This window comes from Mesoplodon bidens, assembly GCF_964165515.1.
Source record: "Mesoplodon bidens genome assembly, chromosome: 16".
Lineage (NCBI taxonomy): Eukaryota > Metazoa > Chordata > Mammalia > Artiodactyla > Ziphiidae > Mesoplodon > Mesoplodon bidens.
This window is the reverse complement of record NC_138173.1, coordinates 57,888,828-57,905,235: the sequence shown is the minus strand read 5'-3', so window position 1 is coordinate 57,905,235 and position 16,408 is coordinate 57,888,828. Positions and strand designations below refer to the sequence as shown.

The following is a 16,408-nucleotide window of genomic DNA, read 5'->3' as shown; positions in this document are numbered from 1 at the left end:
TGCGTACTGCATATGGTTCACTGTCAGATAATTTAACACCCAAGAAAATCTCCCTTGAATACATTAGAATATATTTGCAAATTAATTGGTTAATTAGATTTTAGACATCTCTGAGGGACTGATCCGAAACAGATTTGTGCAAAAGCCCCTCACAGACCTGAGGATGAGGGCTTCTTATGGAGCTTTCTGAAGGAAGACCTGTCCTGTCACTTGATCCTATCCTATCCAGAGTATTCCAATATATGCATTTACACATAAAGCAGTGGTACTACATTCCTGCCTTGGAGTTAATTGTGATAGGGGCATATTCAGAAGTGGTCCTCTGTTCAAATAACTGTACTATAAAATAAAACACTATTGGAGCTGATGCTTTCTTGATTATGTCAGGAAACCATATGGGAATCCAGTTACAAACTAAAGGAGGACAAATTAGGGAATATTTCTAAATATGTCTGTAAGACACGGGCCGTGTCTATGAAAATACCGTAAAAAAGCTAGAGCTTGAGCTCAAGCCTTGGAGTTCAAAAGCAGCCGGTATTTGTCCTTTTCCCTTTTTTTTCCCTCTGTTGCTTCACCCTTTTGTAGAATGGAAACTCAGTTGGCATTCCCGTTAATACTGCACGTAATTCTAACGTGACGTTTCTAATTGGATCATTGGAGTAGATTCCATTTTGTCCCTCTGTTCATTTATTTAATGAAGCTTTTATGGTGGACCCACTGGGTCCTAAGATGGATGCTTTTTCTCTTCACAAAAGAGAATGACACTGTCCCTGCTTTCAGTGATCTCTTGCTGCTTTGTGGAACGGTGAATTTGGTTTGTGTATTTCCTGGCACTTGCAGTGGGAAGAGGCAGCCCACACTCTGGAGCAACTTGCAGGACAGGAGAATAAATGTCGAGTTAAAGGTTGGTATGGGTGAGCCATGTGTTCCTAGTTACATGAACTCATTGTCGGCAGGAGCCATTCTCTGGGAGCCGGTGTCGACCACTGGGCAAGGTGCTAGAATTTGGAAACAAATGGTGTATTCAAGATGGAAATATCAGTATTAAGCCTCTCCTCCCTCTTTCGATTTGATGCCCGCTTGTTACATCAATTGTCAGCTCCCAGAGGACACCTTTGTGTCACCTATACCTAGAAGAGTCCCTTGCAAAGAACAGACTGACAACAGATGTTGAATGTGAGCAGATGCACCAATGGAGCAGTTCTCAGATGTTCAAATAAAAGAGCCACACCTGGAAAATCAGAGGGGAAGCTTAGGGGTCCAAGATGGATTTTTTTTTTTTTTTGGCCATGCCGAGCTGCTTGTGGGATCTTAGTTCCCCAACCAGGGATCGAACCCAGACCCACGGCAGTGAAAGCGCCCAGTCTTAACCACTGAACTGCCAGGGAATTCCCCAAGATGGATTTTTAATAAGACTGTGCATCCCATTTTACTCTGAGATTTGACAGATATGTTGCATTATCACAACAAATTGCTTCACTTTTAGTTTTGCTTACATGTTAAGAAAAGTGAACTATCACAGAAATAACTTATGAATAGTTGGGTCATCTTTAAATGAAGTTTTTTCATGTCCTAAACCTGTTATTATTATTTTTTTAATAAGAGACAAAGTCTTAAAAGTACAGAAATGATAAGAAATGATATTCTCATTCGAAATTAGTACTGTTTCAAGCTTGGGGTCCATTGCTTCCTGTAATAGGGGTAGCAGTATCACTTTATAGTATTTCCTTGCTTTATATCCCATGGTAAATGGGTTTTTTCCCTAAATCTTAAAGAATTAGTTCATAGTCTAAAGGTTATTATATTTGATTTGATTTTCTCAGAACAACATTATTAAAAACGCTACTCGGGCTTCCCTGGTGGCACAGTGGTTGAGAGTCCGCCTGCCGATGCAGGGGACACGGGTTCGTGCTCCGGTCCGGGAAGATCCCACATGCTGCGGAGCAGCTGGGCCCGTGAGCCATGGCCGCTGAGCCTGCGCGTCCGAAGCCTGTGCTCCGCAGCTGGAGAGGCCACAACAATGAGAGGCCCGCGTACCCCCCCCCCAAAAAAAAGCACTATTCACCTACCATAACCTTATTTCAAGGAGAAAAAAAAGAAAAAATATATATATATATATACACAAGTATTTTTAGTGTGAGGGAAAATGAATCTTTATGGGAAAATAATTTAAACTCTACCTTCCTTTTCCAAACAGAAATCGTTAAAATGTATCTTAATCAAATAGGATTATTTTTAAATCCAAAACCTATATACTGGTATTAATGTTCAACACTGAGATAGAGATACCATAAAATGAAATGTTATTTTGAAAATGGACTTTGTTCTTGCTAAGCTGTCCTTCAGTAAAAGCCAATATTTCCATGAAAAAAAAAAAAACAAATTTACTAAGTTTGTTTTATTGTAATTTCCAGGCATGGTTTACCAGTGGGAGGTATATGTTTTGAAGGATTTCAAAAGTTTCTGGTAATTGACTCCATCAAACACTTGAGACCAGAATATCCCCATACATCCTTTACTCCAGGACCTGAACTGCCCTTTAGCCAGCCCTGACTTGGAGGTGAGCTTATAGCTCATCCTTCCATTCCTCTGAGTTGAAGAGACGAACTGCTGTTTATGGGCAAGACCCAGCTTCTTCACCTATTGGCATTTCTATACGAACACTGTGGATTGGCAGACCGCGTTCCTTTCCTCAAGGTCTTCCCCATTCTGGGTGTGGAAGCAGGCACAGACAGGTTAACCAGGGTTCACGGAGCAGACGGAAGGGTCTGGGCCTGGAGGGAAGCCTTACCCACTGGAGTGGGGTGGACGCTGGGCAGGAGCCTGCGAGTGCTGGCAGGAAGTCCAGCCCGCCAGGCAGAACTCACACAGCAGGGAGCACAGAGTTGTGCAAAAAGTGAGCTTTTTTGGCAGGTACTTGGCACTGGGGAAGTCTTGAGGGCCCCAGGACAGGTGCAGGCGAGTGGAGCACACCTGTCGGCAGAGCTTTAACGCCGTCTGACCCCGGTATCAGGCCCTGCTTCTTGGGCTAGAATTTTGGCAGGACTCTAGAATTTGCCCTGAAACATGTTTTTATTGTAACGTACCACTTGGTAGTGAGGATGTGTGGAAGGGGATAGATGGTTTTTAACTGCCTACGTCGCATAAACTATCACATTGATTAAAAGAACGTAGCCAGAGGAAGCAGCCATATTGGCTTAAGTGGTTCCCAGGCCTTACGTAAAAAACTGTGGCCTGGGGCTTCCCTGGTGGCGCAGTGGTTGAGAGTCCGCCTGCCGATGCAGGGGACACGGGTTCGTGCCCCGGTCTGGGAAGATCCCACATGCCGCAGAGCGGCTAGGCCCGTGAGCCATGGCCGCTGAGCCTGCGCGTCCGGAGCCTGTGCTCCGCAAGGGGAGAGGCCACAACAGTGAGAGGCCCGCCTACCGCAAAAAAAAAAAAAAAAAAAAAAAAACTGTGGCCTGGGGAATGTGCTGATGTCTTACACTTTTTTTTTTTATCATACTGTTATAGTTTTTAATGTATGGAATCTGAAACAGTTCAGATTTATCACTGACAAAGTGATAAATACATACCTAGATCAATTTCTTGGGTTAAGTTGTGGCTAAATTCACTTTTAAGTTCAAGGTTCTAAGTGGCTGGGGGTGTCCTCTGTACCTTGAACAGCCTTCTCTCCCAATGAGATGAGCCCCTACTATAACAGCCTGTGCTAATTCCATCATATTTATCACATTGTATTTTAACTGTCAGTTAATCAGTCTCCCATCAGATTGGGGATTCCTTCAGGAAGAGACTATCTTGTTCACTTTATCTTGAAATAGGTACCAAATTATTTGACAAATGAGTAATAAACAACACTTCAAATGGCATGCATTTATCCATAATTATTGAGTATTGACCTACAAATATTCTATAATCTGATTTTAAATCCTCCAATTTATACCTAGGCTTTGATTTAGCTTATGCTAATTTTTAAAATGTGTAGCTTTGAGGCATTTTATTATAAAAAGCTGGTACTCATATACATAAATGAGTAAGAACTTAAAAATCATCATATATTTACTTCATTTTTTAGCTTGACCTTCTAGTAAATCTTTAGCTTCATTGATTTGGCTGCTATATAAGAAGATCCTCCCTTGTCTGGGTGATTTAAAAGCATAATTCGTCTATGAGCATCTCTTATTTTTCCCTTATTGTCAGTAGGGCTTACACCTAGTACTAATGCTGCTTCCCGTTTTGTCATTTTGGGTTCAAACCCACCTCTGTAATAGCCACCACTGAAGGCAGATTTTGGTAGACTTCGAAAAACTAGTTTTACTTGAGGCTCCATAATGCTTCATGGCTTGCAAAGCGTAACGGCCTGCAAATCCTGCAGCAGCAATGGTCAGTCCAGCTGCTACCACTGTACTGGTTCCCGCTACCATGGGAACTACCATGGTTCCCGCTCTGCTCCTGTGCTTCCCCTGGTGGCTTACACTTACATCACATGCTGCCTTAAGGCTGCGAGTGGGTATCAGTCTCATCCACGCCAAAGGGAGTGGGTAGCTCCCCAGAGGGGAAATGGATGCAGGGAAGGATGCAACAATTACCCGGTGTTGGAACCCACAGATGCCACGTATGTTTGGGCTGAAATCCACCTTGGGCTCTTTTCCATGAGGCTGTTCACTGTAGTCTAGGGCCCCATTTGCCTGGAGAAGAGTGTGGGCAGAGATGCTATTGGCTAGTGATAGTCCTTGGAGCCAAGTACCTCCGCCGGGAAGATAAAGTATGGACTTGGTGTCTGGAACAAGGGAAAAGTCCAGTTATAAGAAGTTGAGACAAATAATTAAAAGGGCGAATGGCATTGGTCATGTGCTGAATCCCTGAATCTTGAATCCAAGCTGCTCAGGCCTTCTCTCTCAGAGGTAGACTGGTTCTAGAACCTCGGGTGGAATTAAACTTGCAAAGTGGGTGGTCCTGTGTTTCACCATGGGGCTTTGAAGACCATGAGTAGAGGGGACCGACAAATTTATATAGTAGAGCATACAAATTGCTTATTACTGGGTTGGTTGGTTAATAGGTATGTTTATGTGCAGAAGAACATACAGCCTCCCAATTAGCAAGAGGACTTTTTAAAAAATAAAAGCTAGGAGAGGGGAAAAAAAAGAAAAAGATGTGTTTAGGGAAAGTGGGTAGGTTTGGAGGAATGAGTCTCTCTGAAGATTGTTACAGGTAAAACTCCCAAGTCTCCAATCCAGCCAGGGTGTTAGTGACTGGAAATCATTATCATATGACCATTTGCTGTTTGGTGGAGTGTTTGGAATGAGCTAGTTAATCCCATTCCAATTCATAATGGGCAGGTAGCCAATTCATACAAAACACTTTGACAATCCATACTAATTGGTTTGTCTCCATGGAGCCCCCAAGTTGAATTGCCCATGGAGATGGACATTTCCCTCAACCCAGCCCACCCCCCATTTCAACTCGCCCTCCTCTCTCCTACCACCACCACCACCACCACCACCACCACCACCACACACACACACACACACACACACACACACACACACACACACACACACACACACACACACACACACACACACACACACACACACACACACACACACACACACACACACACACGGCACTGGAATGATTTTGCTTTTAAATAACATCATTTTGTCCACACATTTTTCTGGGCTCTAAATTTCCCCAAGCTTTCTTTTTGAAAGAAGGAGTGGATTCGAGGTAAGGAAAGTAAACTGAATGCCCTTGGGACATTTTCAGGGTCATTTGTATTTTCAGAGTAGGTTTCATTGCCAAGGGTACTAAGAAAAAAAGTTATCTGTGAACAAAACAAAAATGCAATTCATGTTTTGGAAGGCCAAGGAAACAAATTCCCAGACAAAGATTCATACAGCCTAGAAATAGTTTCAGAAAGATCTACCATCCCACAAAAACTTCTACCAGCCCACAGAATCATTTCCAAGAATGGCTAATCATGTACTATTGAGAAATACCCCCCCAAAACGGATCAGAATACGGGTGTATGTAACTTTGATTGATAGCTGGGGTTTGAATAAATAATTATCCTTTACACCTGAAAGTTGGCTTTACCAAGCAAGCACTGACCACCTCTGGGCTCAGTTGATTTTCTGGGCATTTCTTTTTTTTTTTTTTTTTTGCGGTACGCGGCCTCTCACTGCTGTGGCCTCTCCCGCTGCGCAGAACAGGCTCCGGATGCACAGGCTCAGCGGCCATGGCTCACGGGCCCAGCTGCTCCGCGGCATGTGGGATCTTCCCAGACCGGGGCACGAACCCGTGTCTCCTGCATCGGCAGGTGGACTCTCAACCACTGCGCCACCAGGGGATCCCTCTGGGCATTTCTAAGGGGCCGTAAGATTGATAGCAGTCCCTCCATTCGGTCAGTGTTCTGTTCCGTCGGCGAGCTGGGCAAGCAGGGGCACTCGGTAGCAGTTAATTCTGAGTTCTGGAGCTGGACTGAATCCTGGCTGTGATCCTCACCAGCTGTGTGACCTTGAGCAATCACTTAACGTCCCTGGGCCTCAGTTTTTTAATCAACCATCCTCACCCTAGGCTCTCTGCTTAAATGAAAAGTATATATTTTATACTTAAATAACATGTTTTTAGTTTCCAGTTTTAAATTACTTAACTTCTGGTGCATTTGGGTTTTACATAAGGAAGGGAAACTTCCTTGTAATGAAGTCCCATAATACCCCTTTCCTTTATTAATGTGACATCGCCCACCCCCTCATCCCCGCAACGGAGGGTAAATTAAAGTGTATAATCCAGCGTAAACATTTGTCAGCCCAAATGCATTTATAGACATTCAGTGTGTGCAGACACCTGGTTATTGACACGATTTATACCATTAGTGCTGCCATTTCTAGATAGGATGAATTTCGAATGCGTGTTCCTCGTAAGCCTCGCTGTGAGTTTTGACAGTCAGAAATAAATAATCTTATGTTTAATTATCTCTGTCTGTAGAATGTGGTAGATAGGGAACAATGGGTATGAAATACTCATCCTCCTAGGGCCCAAGAGGGATGAAAGCAAGTTTTCGTCAAGTACAAGACAGAAGGAAGTCATTTCTGAGTAAGCCCATTAGATGTTTTTCTTGCTCCGTCATCACAAAGCCTAGACACCAGTGAAAGGAAAATGATCTGATAGGCTCCTGTCTACCACTGCTTGAGGACAGAGGGAGACTTGATTTGAGCCCCTTGGCCTCCATGAAAAGTCACATAAATAGGAAGTGAAATTTACAAGGGATTCCAACAGACTCCACAAAGGTTTGCATGGGGCGGACCAGCACATCTCAGGCACTCAGGCTGGCTCTCAGATGTCCGTTTGGGCTTCCATCATGGTAATTCAGCTTCTATGCAGATGAATAATGAATGCTAGAGGCATGAAATCTGTAAAAGAAGCCCCAGCTTCTAGTCTTCTGAAAAGTCCTTGTCTCTGGAGAAGTGCGAGGAAAGTAGGGAATCTCTACAGACTGCCCTAAAGAAAACCTGCAAGGCTTGGCAACCCAGCGCTGTCCTCTGGGCTTTCTTATCATCCATTTGCATCAATTACTAGATAATGTCAGGGATACTTTTAATTGGGGGAGAAAGCAAAGCATGTAAACCTGTTCCTTGGACTGAGAAAGAATGGAATTAAAAAAAATTTTTCCCGCTTTTTGTGTTTTTTGCGGTAGGGTTGAAACATGTTCTTAAGGATTTTTTGTTTTTTTTAAACATTTTGGTGGAACACATCTTTCAGCATTACTCCTCTCCCTTTTGAGAGGATGGGTAGGTATGGAATCCTCTTGCTATTGTGCCAGTGTAGTAAAATTCTCTGCAACTGGTTGCCTATGGAAGAGGTTGGCATAAATTGTTACAGACCCAGGCTGACTGGCAGCACAAACTTCTTCCGCAACACCTATGACAACTTCATCATTCGGAAAATTGTATCCAGGTCGTAAAGGCTGGCAGTGATTTATGCTGCCTCAGGTTACGACTCCTCCTGTGCATGCATGAAATACCGCCGGGCCGGGTTCTACGGGGCTTCTTAAAGAACTCCACTAGATCCACTTCTTTCATCCTTCTTCAGCCTGCCTTACTGACATTGTCTGAAGTGTGATTTGAGGGTCTGCGGGAGGAAGAAGCCAGAATCCGGAGCCATCTGGAGCCTGGGCGAGTAAGCACTGGGTGAACATCTGTTTGAAACTTTGTGGAGATATCTAGCGCCACTGATTTACAGTCCTTTGGGGAGCCTGTGTACAGAACCCAGACTCGAGAGGAAGCTGGCATCTGGCAGGAGTCGGGGTACACAATTGTGCTTGATTATCAGGATATGATAAGTCTGTCTGGCCGTATATTCATTGCCAAGTTGTAGATTTCTTATTGGGGCCACGTCAGTACTCCCTGCCAGCAAAACCAAAAAAACCCAAAAATACAAAAGGAAAAAAAAAAAGCCCAGTCTTATCATACTCATAGCAAAATATATGTAGTCATACAGAAATACCACAATAAAATGATGCTTCTGAGAATCATTAGAGTATAGAAGCTAAGAGTATGCACTTTGGAGTCAGATGCCTTGGGTTCCAATCTAGACTCTGGCACAGAAGTAGCTGTGTGACTGTGGGCAAGTCACTTAACCTCTCTGTGCTTCTGTTTCCTCGTCTCTGAAGAGGGGATGTTAGTAATAGTGCTTACTTTTTAGGGTTATTTTGAGAAGTAGATGGAGTTTATATATGTAAGGGATTTGAAATAGCACCTGGAAAATGAAGCACTATATAACTGTGTGTGTGTGTGGAGTATATGAGTATGATCACAACCGGGACCACCCACTGCCCTGTCAGAAAAATGCCTTTGGTTGTGTCATTTACCTTCCTTCCTCTACCACCACTTGCCCCTCCACCCCACTCCACCCCACCCAGACTGGCTCCGTTTCCCTTGTTCCTTGAGTGTGTCAGGAAGGTTCCACATTGGAGCTCTGCACAAACGCATCCCCCTTCCAGAACTGTTCTTCCTACACCCCCTTTAGGAAGCTGCCTTCTCTTCAGCTCTCAGGCCATGTCCGTGTTGCTTCTTCAGAGAGGGCTTCCCTGACCACCCAATCTTGACTCAGTTTTGACCTCCTACCCATAGTCACTCTAATGCTCCCTGTTCCTTAGCCCCCATCAGGGTTTATAGCTACACATGACCATTTGCATTTCTTCAGGGTCTGTATCCCACGGTAGATGATGAACTCCATGGAGCACATCTCATTTCTGAGTGAGTCACCAGTGTAGACCCAGCAGCCTGCCCAGTGCAGGGCCGGCACACGGTAGGCACTCAGTAAATATGGCTCCAAAGTAAGTGACTGGCCGACTGATGAGCTTTTTTAGATTATATCCAAGGTGCTGTGGGCAGTGCATTTCTTCTGAGCTGGCCAACTCCAACTCCCTTCCCCCCGCCCTCCATCTCAGTAGTCACTACCCCTTTTGTTTATATTGTAATAAAAGTGAAAGAGAAGTCAGGGAAATAATCAAAGGGCTCTTTTAGAGATGAGATAGGGTCTCCTTTTCCCTCTTTGGTATCATTTTGACCATCTGGTTGGGAGCTAAGGAGGAGGAACCAGGACCTGTTCCTCCTGATCAGGGGAGTTGAGTGGGGACCCTTGGTATGTGGACGTGCCCCATCTACTGGTTGAATCGGGTGGCTACATCCTTAATGGGCGGTGATGCCCTGTGCAGTGAATACTTGCCTCCAGTCTCTTTAAAAGCAGCTGAGACTGGGGTTTCTACCACACGTTATTATCCTGCTGGCAAGAGAATTAATGGTAAAGCATGGTTTGCTTGTGGAGCACACATTTTGCATCTCTAGTGTCTAAATTTGCATCAGGATGACACACATTCTGTTGTGTGGGTTTTGCAAGTTTGAAGGGAAGGGTTTCACACTTGTGTCCAAAGGTTAAAATCTGTAGTTTAACATCAGTGTTCACTGTTTAGTTGTTCCTTGTGAATATTATCTTGACCAAATTTGCAGCATGTAGAGAACACCTTCTCTGCAAGACACCTGAAGGAGATGTAGGCACCACACCCATTTTTCAGTCTGCCCTTAGGGATCGTGGGTTCTTAAGATAAAAGTTTCAGGGAGAAAATAGAATCTCCTTGTGGTCCTCTCTCTCTCTCTCTCTCTCTCTCTCTCTCTCTCTCTCTCTCTCTCTCTCTCTCTCTCTCTCACACACACACACACACACACACACACACACACACACACACACACACACACACACACACACACACACACACACACACACACACACACACACACACACACACACACACACACACACACACACACACACACACACACACACACACACACACACACACACACACACCTCGGGACTTACATTGCCTGTAAGGCTCAATAAGTAAATTGGGGAAGATGGAATTTGTCACTCTGCTTAAAGAAACATAATTATTTTAAAATGACAAATGGTCCCTTTGTCAATAAATGATTTATGTCTTAGCTTCCATGCCTGGATACCTTGTGTGAATTATGAATTCACTTGTAAGTAGATTTAGCAAAGGGTGCCCAGCAGGTCCCTGGGCTGAGCGCTAAGTGGGTAGCACTTCTTTCATTCTGCTGCTTTTCCGCTGCTATTGTGTTGGGGATGCGGATGTCTGAACATGAATTCAGGTGGGTATAGCTGTAATGTGCTGCTTTACAAGGATTCATCTAGCATCTCCATCCAAAAGAATCTCCCCTCACCACCCCCTCCAAATTTCAACATCAGAAGTAGCGAGAAGAAGATGAAACCGTCTTAATTCGATTTAAATTTTAAGGTCAATCACTCTCAATTACAGGGGTTTTTTTCTTTAAAAAAAAATTAAGTAGCTGCTAATTTATTCTTCCTCACTATTATTCCACAGAGTTTCCACTCAGCCTCCCAAGGGGAAGGCCGTGAACAGGTAGCTGGGTTTTGTGCCTGTATGTTTGATCACTGAGTTATTTACAACTAGAGGATTTCCCAGTGACAAGTAAACTGGATGGACCTGCAGCTTAATTTGGCTTTTCTCCATTCAGGATGATTTCAGACAACTGAGCACATGTACCTAGCACCCTATCAGAACAGAAGTGAAAGGCAGACTATGAATGCATTAACTTATCTGGAATATAACAATCCGAAAAGCCTAGAAGTCAGCCATTTAAATGTCTGCATACATGTCAATTCTGTATGTTAAGGTCTTGTGGTACTTTATTTGAATTACCCATTGGAATGAGCACTGAAATATCTTCAGTGCTCAGTACTTTGAAAGATCTCATCTATGCCTCTTCTTAAGACATCAAGAACTGCCAGAACAAAATGCCAGTGAAGCCCGGCAGCTTCTCATACCTCAGGAGCAGACAGACCATGTTTGGATTTTAATTGTCCTTCTCTGCTGGCTGTGTGACTCTGGGCAAATTATTGGAACTCTTTCAGCTTCCGTGCTCAGTTATGAAATGGGGATAATAGTATTAACCTCAGATTGTGACCCTGAGATGGTGATGCTGTATGTAAAGTACTTAGCACAGGGCTTAGCATATGAGTGTGCTAAAAATTGTGGCAGTTGTTATAGCGTTATCATCATTGTTATTTCTACATGTGAAGGTACTATTTTATAAGTATATTTTATGTTTTTTACTAAGAGCCTTTCCTTGGACTCCCACGTCAGCTTTCTTCTAGGAGAGACTATGATTTAAAGAATGGAAATGTGTTTTGTGATATTTAAATATATATACATATATATTTTTTTCCTCCAACTTTTTCTTCTAATGTATTTTCTGAGGAATTAGCAGCCTTCAAGATACAGGTGGCAGTGGTTTGCTCTGGTCTGGCCTCGATATACGATCTTGAGTTTGCTTTGTCGGAGGTTGTGAGCAAGCGCTGTAATCCCTAAATTAGTCTGAGGCAGATGGATGGAAACAGTGTCTTTGTTGGGTGAACCCAGTTGTGGCTTTTCTTTTGTTCCGGGCTCCAATCCAAACTAATGCCTTAATAACTGAAATTGCCTCGTTCACCCCTCTCGCCTTAAAAACTATTAAATTCAGCAGGAAGGACTCATCATTGTGGCAGAGAGATGCCCTCTCAGGGTCTCTCGGGCCAGTGGGTCCCGGGCCAGCACAGTGGTTGGCACTTGAGGACGGGCTGGAGCCAGGGCTCCTGGGTGCTCCTGAGCAGGTCGTCCCAACAGAAGCTCCAGCTTCCTTTCCTCTTGGGCCCCTTCTACCGCATCCCAAGGCTGCCTCTTTCGGCAATTAAGTCATTTCATTCCTTTCTCTCAGGCTTTTCCTTCACCTTAGAGATGTTCAGTGTTAGGGCAAAACACAGGCATTCAAGCTGCTCGTTGCATTTAGGGAGTTGGGGAATTTGGCTTTTAATTACTGTGAAAATGTGATCATTTAGGGATTCAGCACCATCTCTGCTGAGCCTGTAGGATGTTGAGACAACAGGAAAAAGGGCTCATAAGTAAGTCTGAAACAGGTGAGTTGGCAGGTCCTGGGGGTGGAGGGCAGAGCAGGTGAAATGAACTGGCATGATCCTGAGAATCTTTGCTTAGCTCCAATCAAGATGTCAAGCCTCTTTCCTGCCGCAGCTTTCCTACCTGTACCGTGGGTTAAGGTCTGCTGCAGTCAGCTACTGCTCGGCAGGTGTGTGGAATCTGGGGTGCTAATAATATGGTCAGCGTGCTCAACAGAAAGTGAGTATCTGTCCAGACATCCAGGCTTGAATACTCATTTGTCCAGGCAGCCAGCAGCCCCAACGTGTGTTTTACGTACCATCCAATGGATTTCGTCTGTGTTGCACTTGTTGGAACAATTAGTTGTGGTGTGTGTACTTTGCTGGCTCAAAGGTATTTTCCATTTCTTGATGGTCTTTGACAGTTTGTCATCAACACCGCTCGCAGTAATTCATCTCCACCCCAGTCCTGCTTGACCGACACTTATCCTTTAGGCCTCAGCTTAGTCCCCCTCTCCTGACTAGGTCAACTTCCTCTTTCATGTGCTCCCATAGGACGACTAGTCTCTCCTTGGAACACTCACCACAGCTGTTGATTTTATGATGGTTAATTATTTAATACCAGTCTCCCAAAAAAGACTGTCAATTGCATAAGGTAAAGAAACATCATCATCATCATCATTAAAGTTACTATTCTTATTTTTGCTCACCATTGAATTCCCCACTCCTGACAGTAGCATGCCTGGTACTTATAGGTTCACAATAAATATTATTGTTCGATGGGTGGATGGCTGGCTGGATGGGTACACAAGTGAGTGGATGAAACGCCAGTGTCTCTGACAGGATTTCTCTCTTCCCTGTCCTATTCATGTGGCCTCAGGGACCCACACATGTAGTACAGGCTCCACTCAAGCTTCTAAGATAACTACAAGGCGTGGTATAGTTCTTGGTGCCAAAGCCCCACAATGGACTGGGAAAGTAAAAATTATATAACTTCTTAGAAAGAGGGCTTAAGGCTTCTGTGTTCAAAAGTGGTCTTGTCTGGGATAAAATATAGCAAATGAACAGCAATTTTTTTTTTTTTTATGGCATGGAGGGCTACTAATTTCATCTTTCAATCTAGTTCCCTAAATAAGTACCTTCTTGCAGACCAAATATTTGTAGCATTATATGTTCTTGCATTTCTCAGGGTATTTGCAAATATTTTATGAGCAGCAATTTGTTTCTCACCTGTTCTACCTACTCCCTAGGACCTGGGAGTAATACTTTAAATGTGGGCTGACCTCGGGAAGGTTATCCTTTCTGATTCTGAGCTGGATAAAAGATCCGGCTCAGAGATATACCAGGCATATCTCTGGTTAGAAGATCATAAATCAGTCCAGTAGATTCCATAGTGGTTCTCATGGTGTCCCTCAAGACGGAGCTCACTGGCTGGTCCCTGGGACATCTCCATGAAGCATTATAGAAAGGAGGCAGTGTGCGTGCTATAATATATAATAATTTGGGCCCTGCAGTCAGAATGCCTGAGTTCAAATCCCACCTGCCTACTAATTAAGTACGTTTAGATAAATTAGGTATAATCTTCAATTTCCTCTTCTATAAAGTAGGAGACATAATGTTACCTACTTCACAGGGTTTTTGGAAGAGCAAATGGCCAAACAGACGTAAAGTGCTTTGCAGAATGTTGGGCGTGCAATAAGCCCAATAAATGTTAGCTATAATTATTATCACCATTTTTCTTGATTGCAGGAGTTTCCATTGCAATCCCAAGCCAGTCCCTATGAATGCTTTTCCATCCTATCCCTTTCAGACTATTCTGGGACCCACATTTTCCCCTGCCTTTTCTGCCAGCATGCCTTTGGCTTAGGTTTTTACTAGGAGGACCGAAGTACAGTGTCCAGGAATGGCACCAGTTATACTGCATCTTGCCTTATATTACCTTAACCTGTAAAGGCCAACTCAAATTGCCTGAAAATCCATGCTGTACAGTGAGTGATCTGGGCGGTGCACACACTCTATACACGGGCATTAAATAAAGTAAATAATGCTGACTGCGTGTGTGCACCCAGCCAGCTTGCCCAGCTTTCTTAAATCATTTAGGCACACTTAATCTAATGGAACATGTTATGACTTCAACAGCTTCTGAATAAAAGTTGGAGGAAAGAAAAATCTGAAACGTGGCACCAACTAAAATCCCCATACGGTTATTTAAGGCAGCTGAAGCACTTCCACGGAAACTGGGCTCTGTTGGAGAAATAGCCACTCCTCTTACAGAAAGAAACCTTTTTTTTTTTTTTTTCTTTTTGCCTTTAAAAAAGTTTCCTTCTTTTATTTTTAGATTTTGGATGAGAATGGGACTCCAAATCCATTTTTAGGCTCTTTCTTCCTTGTTCTGCTTCTCAGAACAGTCCTTTTTATCTTGCTTCTGCCCCTGGTGGTGTCATCTTGGACGAGTTACTTGACTTCTCCTGGCTTTGCTTTCTTCATTTGGGTGTTTGTGCTGGGCGATCTTTGTGGTACCTTCCAGCTGTTAACATTCTTTTGATTTCATGATTTCTCTCCCTTATTATTACAGGAAGCACAAGTGTTGTGCCTTAAGCCTAAGATAGGAAAGTAAGTTGTAAAACCTCTACTTTCCACATTCCAGGGCTCTGAGTTTGGGCTCAGAGAGTTACAGTGGCTTTTAGGCAGTTTTTGTGCAAAGGGTGGTTTTGGATTTCTTTTCTGTTTTGCTGTAGACCTCATTTGGACGTCTGGCCATTTGATCTTGGTAGAGAGTACTGTGTCTTGACACACACCAATGCCTTAAACCTTGGCATGTTTCGGAAGCCCACAGGCAGGGTCCTGAGGTTGCCTGAGTCGCCATTAATGAACCAAACTGCCTGCAATGCTCCAATGGTTGCTTTTTGGCACGTGGCAGGAGAATCCTTTTCGTGTTAGTTTCAAGGTTGTCAGATATCATTATCCCCAAGTATTAAAAATTTCAAAGAAAGGAGTCACTGTGTTTGATTTATAGAATAATTATCTAGCTTTAGCTCTAACTTGGCTTTGGCAATGGTTTTGCAAGCACTCGAAAATTGAATCCGTTTTTTTTATGGCACTACAAGGTATTATCTCACAGCAAATGATAATTAAACACCTGTGAAATCAGTTGGCCCTTTAAGCAAGGAAAAAAAGTTTTCCAATTATGTTTTCGCACCTCAAAAACTTTTATAATTCCAAAACCAGCGCTCGTGGAGAGGGATATGGTCAGTTGGTGTTACTGAGTCCGCTTTCCATTAAGATCATCCCTGCATTTTGCTTTAACTTAATCCTGAGGAAGGCAGTTCGTGGTAGCGTCTCCCTTCCAGAGCGGACGCCGTCGCCTTTGGAGCTGACCCTTAGCAGCTGTCCATCTGACACACAGCTCAGGTGTCAGCTCCTCTGCAAAGGAGGTTACCGCTCTGTGTTTTGATGCCAAGGTTTACTTGACAGTTTATTTAAAAGCCAAGATTCCTTAATGGAAACCAAGCAACAGGGCGTTCCATGGGACAGAATTGCTGTCTCTTTAAGGGCCCTGTAGCCAAGAGTTCTGAGCCATCTTCATTCCAAATTCATCACCTGAAAACAGAGTGGTTAATAGCTGAAAACTAACACAGTGGAAAACTGGGAATCATGGCAGGCCTTTCAGCCCCACAGGATCATGTGTGTTTCATCACTGGTTTTGGCAACAAATTAGCCGTTCCAGATGCTTCTTTTGGAAAATGATCTGCACTTCTGAAGCATTGAATGGATTTGGGAGAGAGGACATAACAATTTGAGACTCAAAAAGAAGAAAAAGAAACAGGCCGTTGACATCCTCTACATTATGCCTCATATGTACAAAGGCCATTCCAAAAATATGCTTGCTTAATCCTTATTGATACTCATGTGTGCTTTAATTTGCATAATACTC

At 43.6% G+C, this 16,408-nt stretch overlaps 1 protein-coding gene and 1 pseudogene across 2 annotated transcripts in view; one reads left to right on the top strand and one right to left on the bottom strand.

Moving 5' to 3' along the window:
- The window catches only part of EXT1 (exostosin glycosyltransferase 1), a 304,586-nt gene that overhangs the window by 231,705 nt on the left and 56,473 nt on the right, over positions 1-16,408 (top strand). The gene's annotated exons all lie outside the window — the stretch shown is intronic.
- LOC308630282 (mitochondrial import inner membrane translocase subunit TIM14-like) lies at positions 4,065-5,482 on the bottom strand (annotated as a pseudogene). The gene has a single exon. The product of its transcript is annotated as a mitochondrial import inner membrane translocase subunit TIM14-like (transcript).